We start from the raw sequence: 10,403 nt of genomic DNA on the forward strand, positions 1-10,403 counted from the left end.
AGAAGAAGAAGAAGAAGAAAGAAGAAGAAGAAGAAGAAGAAAGAAGAAGAGAAGAAGAAGAAGAAGAAGAAGAAGAAAAGAAGAAGAGAAGAACAATACGTGTTACTGTTAGACGAGGTGGCCATTTTATGATTCAATACTGCACAGCTACATAGCGTCACTATCGTGTGATCGAGGTACAGCATTGTTGAACGGGATACAGAAACTCTGCAGAGGGAGAAACGATCGTTGACATGAACAGTCAATGTACTTCAGCACGTAGTCCGCAGATAGCGGATCGAGAAAATAAACGTGTCCCCAGTAAATAACGGAATATTTATGTACATTAACTCGATATTAATCAAATTTCCAGCTCATCGCAAAAAAATGTATTGCAAAGATTAATTTGTCACTGACAAATACTGCACTGTATGGAAAAAACAGTCTGTAGAATAGTTCAACCTCAAGTGGTATTACCCGAGACAAACACTTGTGTTGTCAATTTTGATTTCATTTCATAAACTTCATACTTCATCGAGTATCGTGTATTTCAGCCTTTGTGAAGCCATTTTATTGATATTTTCAATTTTTGTCTTGGCTTTGTTGTGGAATATGTTGAATCGTCTCCGTGGACATGTAGGCAAAAGTGTGACGGGGTCGAAGTGACTTGGGTACCTGGGGCCGACCAAAACCAGTGTGAATTACTGGGGTCAAAGCGGACAGCGGCCGGGATGACGTGTTCCCCAAGCGAGCTACCTTCAGAAGTCTGTTTCATCGCAAAAAACGTCAACTTTTAAAACCCGTCATTTATTTACTGATGTTATTCTCAGCATCACAAACATATACGCCTCTGCTATGTATCACAGCAAATAGTTATATTTGAGCGCCCCGTAAATGGGATCCTCGTTTTTTTGCGAACCCGGAAGTGTGTCTTGCTCAATGCATTTCCTACCCATAGCGAGGGAAACTGCCCGCGTTCCCATGCTCCCATGCACCCTTTTTCAATGCCAGTGCAACGCCATCTGTGCAAAATTTGTTGTGGTATGCTCCCGTGTGATGGAAAACCTCTCTTATTCTAACAATGACGTAGTTGACTTTGGACTTCGATTTCGTAAATGTGATGTCCATGCAGTGAGTTTGGGTTGGCGCGCTTATAATGCAATCTTCGCCCGCCTGCGGTCCGATATCCCGCATTTATTAGCGATATTTATCTGTTTTGACTTGACCAAAGTTGGCAAAACTTGCTATGTACATTAAAGATACTATGATACAAGATTATTGAAAGTCATTTGACATTTTTTTCAGCCAATTCCCAATATGCATATTTAATGAACCTTCCAAATTAGGGATATATACTGGCATTTACTTGATAAAATTTGGCGAAACATGCTGTGTACATTGATCATTATACCAGGTTATAACAGTATTGAAAGTCATTTTGCATTTTCATGTCAGCTAATTCATAATTTGCATAAATAGCTAACAAGCTTTCACGGTTTGGCATATAGAGCTTGAAGGACTTGACCAAAGGTAATTACACATGCTATATTGTGATACAATGACAGTACTCAAAGAAATTAATTATTTTTATTTCAGCTAATTACATATTTGAATACTTAATGACCTTTAGATTTGATCTGTGGTGAAATTCATTGTGTTGATCATAACTCTTTAAATGTAGCAAAGCATGTAGCAAAGGTTCAAACTTGCACATAAATGCAATATATAATGAAACACGTGAGCATTTTCAGTTCATATCTGGTTTACTTTAGCCAATACCTTATTTGCAAATTTAATGAACTTTCCTAATTAAGGATATTTACCTGTCTTGACCAGACCAAAGCTGACAAATTGTTTTGTACATTAAAGATACTATGATACGAGATTATTAAAAGTCATTTAACATTTTTACTTCAGCCTATTCCTAATTTGCATATTTAATGAGAACATTTCAATCAATTCCTTATTTGCATATTTTAATGAACTTTCCTGATTGGGGATATATATTTGGATTTAGAATTAATCTGTGGTGAATATTATTCGTTATGTTGATCATAACACTTTCAATGAAGTTGCAGAAATGTGGCAAGGGTTCAGTTTGCATATAACTGCAATATATAATGAAACACGTGGGCATTTTCAGTTCATATCTGGTCTTTACAGGAGATTGATTTTTGGTATTAAATGTTCATTTGGAAAATAAAAAAACCAACTTTTTTCTTCTTATTCTTCTTATTCTTCTCCTTCAACTATTTCTTTACCAGCATTGATTTGGAAAACCACTGTATGTGAGTTTCTGGAAGAGGACTCATTCCTATAAGAACTCGTCTACGTGACCTAGCCTTGGCATCACACTGGTCATGTGGCCTGGTCGCCATGTTTTGTTGTCTGAAAATCTGAAAATGGTTTCTTCTAAAGAAATGCAAGGCAAATCAACTGAAATTTGTTCATTTACCATGCACTGCAGGCCCAATACGCTTTAAAGTTTGCACATGTAATTGCGAGCGATCACATGACTTGGCCATTATAATTCACATTGAGTCTACAAAAATCTTCTTCTCCACAATCGAAATTGGATGACCTTGGACCTACTTTAATTGTATATCTCTCAGAAAGTACATGGGCAACAGGTTTTGATTTTGTTAGATATTAACCAGTATTATACTGCCAAGATATAACCTCATTTCATGTATCTTTGTAATATCAATTCTATAGGTTTTGAGTGTTTGGATATAAAGCAGTATGGCATAATATTTCCCAAAAGTTGTTGAATGTCAATGGCCTAAGATGATCCTGAACTACTTTTAGATGTCTCACGAACTTTAAGAGGTAAAGCTCATGTACTAAGAGGCATCGGACACTTTGTGGACACTGTCTCTTTAATGTGAAATTAACAGCATTGATTATGTGCATATGTAATCATAAGTTTAATTCTACCGTATTAGTGACAAACCTTTAGTTGACCAACTTTGCTCGAAACCTTTAAAAGATTTAAGAAGGAATTGTGTGACTTTTGACGTCCTTTAACACGTCTAAGAAACATAAACATCTTCAGTCCTGGTGTGAAATAGCGTGTAGCAGCTCCTGATTGGCTATCTCTTGAATCACCTGATTCACAATATTAATTATCACTATAGGGTAAAATTGCGAGACTGGAGCGAGAAAGTGACGCTTTCTCACAATTGGTGAGAATCTCTTGTTATTCTCATAGCTATCAGTGAGAATTTTTTAATTCTCACTTGTGAACAGTGAGAAATGCACTCTCTGGTGAGAATCAAGGATGGTAACAGATTCTCACCAGTGACACTATAACTTCTCACCAACCTTAACAGTGAGAATGGCTATTGTCATGATGAAAATGTATCACACTTATTATTCACATGTGAAAATCAACCAGACTAACCGTTCATTGGTGAGAATCAGCCAGACTTGTTTTTCACTGGTGAGAATCAATCTTTTTAATTCTCACAAGTGAATAACGATTCTATAGCTGATTCTCACCGATGACCGGGAGTCTGGTTGATTCTCACCAGTAAATGATGAGTATGATACATTCTCATAGAGAAAATTACTAAGTCTGACTGTGCTTGGTGAGAATTTATAGTCTCACCTGTGAGGATGTGTTAACATCCTTGATTCTCACCAACCAGTGAATTTCACCAGTGCTCACCAGTGAGAATTAAAAATGCTTCACCGACAGCGGTGAGAATAACAAGACATTCTCACTCATTGCGAGTAAGTTTCACTGTCTAGCTTAAGTCTCCTAATTTTATCCTATAGCGTATGTAAAACGTCTAATTCTCTGCTGAACATTTGCACCACAAAATTAGTTATTGTCGCTTGTAAGTTTGGTTGGTCTGAACTTTTCCATTAATTCTGCATCATCTCATCCGAAGCAGAAAAATTGGTTGGAAATTCTGGTGGTTATCGAAAATCTTATGTTACTGAAACATCAATCCAAGAATCCGAGTGCTTCCTTAGAATGTTAAAATCAATCACAACTGCTGGTGGCGTAAACACCTCTTTATTTTTTTACAAGTTTCCGTTCGACGCGACAAATTTTACACACGCACCTAACACAAATTGACATCCGGATGCTAGCACTTATGAGTCGGATATTAAAACTCTTTCGTAAGATCCTGTAAAAATAATGTTCTACTGTTGAAGTGACAAACATATTCATTGATTACCTGTCAGAATTTTAGCAGAATACTATCATTGTCAACATAGCAAGCAAGTTATCACTTCAAATCCTGAAATATCGACAGTTTCCACAGGACCAAGACACAGTGCGAAATATACTCGCGATTATGGCACACGTCAAACTGATAGACACATTCAAATTTCTATATAGAAATGCTGGGGCCTACCTGCTACCCATCGACAGCCTTTCCAAATTCCAAAAGGAATCGGAAGAAATTGAAATCGAAAGTTCTCTGCAAAGTTATTCGTGACAGCATGTTACGGAAACAAGAGAAGCGGGTTCTTGTGAAAAAAATAATTTAAGCAAGCCTAACTTACCAATATCGAAACAGGAAGCCCTGAAGTTTAACGTTCTTGTGGCAATGTTTGGTGATACAGAAGCTCTTTTAATAGAGCAACTTCCACATCAAGGAAATATCGAAGAGATGAACAAGCATTTGAAAGTATTGCTTAATTAACACGCACTATTTGATCCAGTCATATATTTAATTTCTAAGCTGTTCTGATAAGCTGAAATAAACGAAAACTATATACGCGAGAAGAACATTGCGTTAGTTTCTAAACGCAACGATTTCTGTAACCTCTTCCCCAGTCAAACGCACGTTTGACCTTCCAACGTTTATCATCGGCAGGTCAGCTCGTGTCAAACTACACTGAAATTTAATAACATTGTTGACTTAAAAAGTACGCCACACGCAGCGCCGACCCTGTCGAGAGAAGTCATAAAATGATACTGCGAGCTTGAGCTATTAACTAAGCTATATATTTGATCTAGTCATATATTTAATTTCTAAGCTGTTCTGATAAGCTGAAATAAACGACAGCTATATACGCAAGAAGAACAGTGTCTTAGTTTCTAAACGCAACGATTTTTGTAACCTCTTCCCCAGTCAAACGCACGTTTGACCTTCCAACGTTTATCATCAGCAGGTCAGCTCGTGTCAAAGTACACTGAAATTAACATTGTTGACCTAAAAAGTACGACACACGCAGCGCTCACCCTGTCGAGAGAGGTCATAAAATGATACTGCGAACTTGAGCTATTAACTAAGCTATAACCCCTTTGATCATCATTAGTTGATTTCAGGGCCATGAATATTTTCATTCATTCATTACTTGCTTTGAAGTCGACAATCATTTTGATTTTCCACAGAGGTAATTAGGTCGACATAATCCCCGACTGGCTAGGTAATGCTAAGGAAGTGCTATTTCACAGGGAGAATCAGTTTTATATACTGGGTTGTTTATATACAGTTGTAGAATGCACTAATACTGCTGTCCTAATCTTCAGTTGGGCATTCAGTTTTGATTTCCCCTATTGAAAGTATCGAAATAGATTTGTCAATCTACAACAGTGCCCCCCCCCCAAATGGCCACTTTTACGTGTTCTCGTTGTTATTCTTCGACAATGTATTGAATGATACGCGACGTCACACTCGGATTGCACTGTGCAGCACTTTACAGTACCTTGTTAGAATTTTCCGAGCGGTTTGATACTTACAATTGATCCTCGTCCTCCGCTTTTGTGTACTGAGCAATCAACTTGCTGTCGAGTTTAAGTCATAAGAGATTTCCCTGGTCTAAGAAACAGGAGCAAAGATCATTATACGGGATTTTCGACGGTAAACAAAGCAGAAACTTGTCTTTACGCATGCGTGGTGCCCGCGACTTTACTTAATCCATGCGGCCTACCTCCATGCTTAACCTGTACCCCCGGGTCGTATACCCATTGACAAACGAAATGAGGCCAAGGACACGGGTTCGTAAGTCTACCATGGCGTATGCCTTTGCAGCTAGTCATTGACATTGTCCGAAATTTAAAAAGGAATTCTTGGCTACAATATCTACATGATTTGGTGTGATCACACATTTAAATATTTAAATACTATAGCGCTAGATCCTAGACATTGATACGAAAGAAACAAGATACAATGACTGCACCACCGAGAAGGGAAAAGGTTGACCTATTTCTACACTGTGACAGTCTGTCAACCTGCAAAAATTTGTCCGCAGACACTTTGAAGTATGTACCTTTGTCCAATACAAGTTTACAATCCATTAGATTCGTTGTGATTATAGATACAGTGGTTTTTGTTTGACGCATTGGCATTATACGAACGCGGAGACATTTTGTCTAAATTGAGAGTTAAGTCACAGAGCAAGATATTGATACAGGATGTTCCTCCTGCAGTGTTTGTATGCAATCTAAAGACACAGCAAACTATCGTCTCTTGTCAGTCTTATGGCAAAACTCTGGCAATATTAGGTTGGCTTGTAGCGCGAAGATGTTAACAAAAACTGCTGAAGCTCGACATTAGAGTTTAAAAATCCTTACAGGTGAAGGTTGAACTAAGCATACCAAATTTGGTGATGGTTCCGTTTAATTGGTTTGCCAACCGACCGTAGCCTTTTACGTGGCTCTGTTTATAAAGCAATCAGTCAATTAAATTAGCGTCTGTGAGGTCTGGTACGATTTCTCACACCAACATATTGTCACGATTTAATGATGAAGCACCATTCGACCTGGATTATACGAGATGCTGAAAACACCTAGACAAGACAAGTCAGTACAGCCTATATGTCAAAAATATTGCAAAATGTTGGATTTGTGACAATGTATGCTCATCATAGGTAACTGGCACCCTTGGTATTTTATAACGTTTTAGGGGTCCAGCATATATTAGCACGGGCCCCTATTTGTTTCACATGAGTTTTCTTTATTCCCCTCCTTAAAGACATAACAGCAAAAAAGCATTAGACTGAAAGCCGAATTTCATACGTTTTTTTTCTGCACATGAGATTAATTTTTTGTATTTAATGTTCATATGAAAAATAAAAAAAATTCTTATTATTCTTCCCATTCTTCTCCTTCAGCTATTTCTTTACCAGCATTGATTTGGAAAACCACTAACTGTATGTGAATTTCTGGAACTTAGCACAGGGCTCATATATAAAAGTAAGGGCCTATAAGAACTCGTCTACATGACCTAGCCTTGACCTCACAAGAGATTGACATCACATGAGATTTCCAAGTTCCAACTCCCGTAAAATCCGTTCCATCCATTGAGATTTGAGTGATGTACCCCTCAGGAACTCATGCGTCGGGCAAAGCAAATGGAAGTTTGCACGCTCAAAGAAAGTGTCCGAAGGCGTGCGCCCTCTATATAATCATATAATGACTTTAAACATAACAAGGCAGTATTGCTGAAGGCAATGAGTACTTGGGCCGTGATAGAGTAATTTTGAGGACAATATATACTACTATTCAAATATGGTCTTGAATTTCCTCCTGTCAATGAGGCATTTGATTAACTGGTTATTAAACGAAGCAATGGCATGACAACGGCAAAATATGTCTAGCAACTTTTGTGGAGTTTGAGGAAGGGGTTCTTTATTTATAGCGGGAATTGCTTAAACTCCTTAAATATTCAAATTACAGCAAATTTCTTTTGTTCTCGATGGTAGCTGTCTAATATTTAGATGGGCATATTTAGATTTCTACCCTATAGTTATCCCTATATACCAAAAATCGGACATCCAGCTCTATTGGCTTGCTCAGAATTAGATATGCGCATAATTAATGAGGTACAATATGTGGTGTCATAAGGTGTCCCATCATACCATTTATGAAGGGTGTAGCACTTGTGGTTACTGAGTTGTGGACAAATATATATATTTGAGGTCAAAGGTCATCGAGGTCACGTGACATTTTGTCAAAATAATTGTATTGCTAAGTTATTCCTATATACCAAAATCAGACCTCCAGCTCTATTGGCGCGCTCAAAATTATATATGCGCATAATTAATGAGGTACAATATGTGGTGTCATAAGGTGTCTTATCATACCAAATATGAAGGATGTAGCACTTGTGGTTACTGAGTTGTGGACAAATATATATATTGAGGTCAAAGGTCATTGAGGTCACGTCACATTTTGTCATAATAATTGTATTGCTAAGTTATTCCTATATACCAAAAATCAGACCTCTAGCTCTATTGGCTCGCTCAAAATAAGATATGCACATAATTAATGAGGTACAATATATGGTGTCATAAGGTGTCCTTTCATACCAAATATGAAGGGTGTAGCACTTGTGGTTACTGAGTTGTGGACAAATATGTATATTTGAGGTCAAAGGTCATTGAGGTCACGTGAAGTTTTGTCAAACAAATTATATTGTTAACTTATCCCTATATACTAGTACCAGAAATCAGACCTCTTGCTCTATTGGCTCGCTCATAATTAGATATGCACATAATTAATGGGGTACAATATGTGGCGTCATAAGGTGTCCCATCATACCAAATATGAAAGGTTTAGCACTTGTGGTTACTGAGTTATGGACAATAATGTATATTTCAGGTCAAAGGTCACCAAGGTCACATGATATTTTGTCAAAATGTCTGAGATATCTGCGTGAACAGATGGACTCACTGATGGACTCACGGACGGATATGAGCCAATCTATAAGCCCCCTGGACTTTATCCGTGGGGACAAAAAAACTGTGTCACTGCATCCTTTAGGCAATATGAATACGATGAGAAACTAAATTTTTATTTTTCTTGGCATCATACATGCGAGTCTATGGAGAACTGCCTTATACATGGGAGTCTATGGAGGTGTAAACTAAAAAGTCCTCTAACACGGCCAAATTTGATAGCATTGTGAAACAAATGGACGTGCATCTGTATGGGGTTGGGTACTAGGCGTGAACGGACGCACGGACGCACGGACATGACCAAACCTATAAGTCCCCTCGGACTTCGTCCGTGGTGATTAAAAACAACGCAACAGTTATTACAGCTACACCGGCGGTAGGTTCATATCCAGAGCCCCGTACGGTCTGCCGCCGTCGCTTGTAAACAATCTCATGCACCCGGCCACAGGCGTACGGAATGTTTCCTAGATCGTCGTCGGATGGTAAGTGACTGACACTGTACTGTGAGGCCGAAGGCCGAACCTCGGTACAGTATAAGATATAAGTATAAGTATTCTTATACTGTACCGAGGTTCGGCCTTCGGCCTCACAGTACAGTGTCAGTCACTTCCCATCCGACGACGATCTAGGAAACATTCCGTACGCCTGTGCACCCGGCCATATGGGCAGCTGGCCGGATGCATGACTTCCCGGAGAAGGCGAGCTGTCACGTTCAAGCTCAGGATTATTTGTCGATCAAATTTCAATAAATTTACCTTACCTAGATGAAATTTTGTCTATAGGCTGAAATTTCGCCGAAGTTTGACAAAATTACATAGATTTTTCAGGTTCATATGCGACATTTTTGAGTTCTGAGTGCAGACAGAAATAAGTTTTGAGGCAACATGGCTGCGACCCCATGTTGACCCCTAGCCCTGCGTACGATGCTATGTGCTACAGCTAATACACAGCATCGTACGCAGGGCCAGCGAGAGAGTTGCCGACATCGACGGTTATTTACGAGAGGTGAATAAAAGACTGTCATTTTTGGAAGCGATCGAGTAGCTGAGGTAGGCTGGGATACGACTTGGGCCCAAGAACGCTGACTTTCGGCAGTAATTTGGCTTTTTACGTCAAGTCCCAAAATGGATTTGAAGTCACCGACCCAACGTACGGGTCTTTGCAGGGCTGTGGTGAGCGCGGCGGTTAGCTGTAGCGGAACACACAGCATCGTACGCAGGGCTAGTTGACCCCCAAGTGAAAATGTGTTCGCGATCAAATCTTCCTATATTTTTTCAGAATTTTCAACAAAATCATTGCTTCTTACATCTTTTGTAAAATATAAAATACTAAAATAAAACTGCGATGTGCCATGTCTCCAGATTTCTAAAATATCGTTCGTTGACCGTTCGACGCAAACTTGTGACGCAGTTGAAATTCAATACTGACCGCCAAATAATCTTAATGAGACGAGATCAGTCTAGACATCCTCCAAATTATCCAACCATTCGCATTGGAGTTCAGCTCGCTTAGAGTATCATAACATTCTTCGGCCTTCTTTTAGATCGACCCTAATATCTCCCATTTAGCAAATAAATACACAAGCTACCTCGACAAAACTTCGTGCACCATCCAAGACCAAACGCACTACAAATCTGTCTTGACGTCATCATCTCCTTACATGGTAATCGGCATACCGTATTTTTTAGCAAAGGGGACACAGAATACGTCGGAGTATTCAGTTTCAAAACGTATTACATTGTGTGATGTTGTCAAAAAAAGTCATGTTACTGCAGTGGTAT

General features: G+C 38.8%; 1 protein-coding gene across 2 annotated transcripts in view; it reads right to left on the bottom strand.

Moving 5' to 3' along the window:
* Positions 1–5,814, bottom strand: part of LOC139134979 (cytochrome P450 2J4-like) — a 19,163-nt gene extending 13,349 nt beyond the window's left edge. The window contains exon 1 of one of the 2 annotated variants that reach the window (XM_070702100.1): positions 5,684–5,814. The gene's annotated coding sequence lies outside the window, so the exon portion shown is untranslated. Of the gene's footprint in view, positions 1–4,500; positions 4,595–5,683 lie in introns of those variants that run through there. The other variant, XM_070702101.1, reaches the window with a different exon arrangement.
* Between the last annotated feature and the right edge of the window lie 4,589 nt (positions 5,815–10,403).

This window comes from Ptychodera flava, chromosome 6, assembly GCF_041260155.1.
Source record: "Ptychodera flava strain L36383 chromosome 6, AS_Pfla_20210202, whole genome shotgun sequence".
In the NCBI taxonomy this organism is placed as follows: Eukaryota; Metazoa; Hemichordata; class Enteropneusta; family Ptychoderidae; genus Ptychodera; species Ptychodera flava.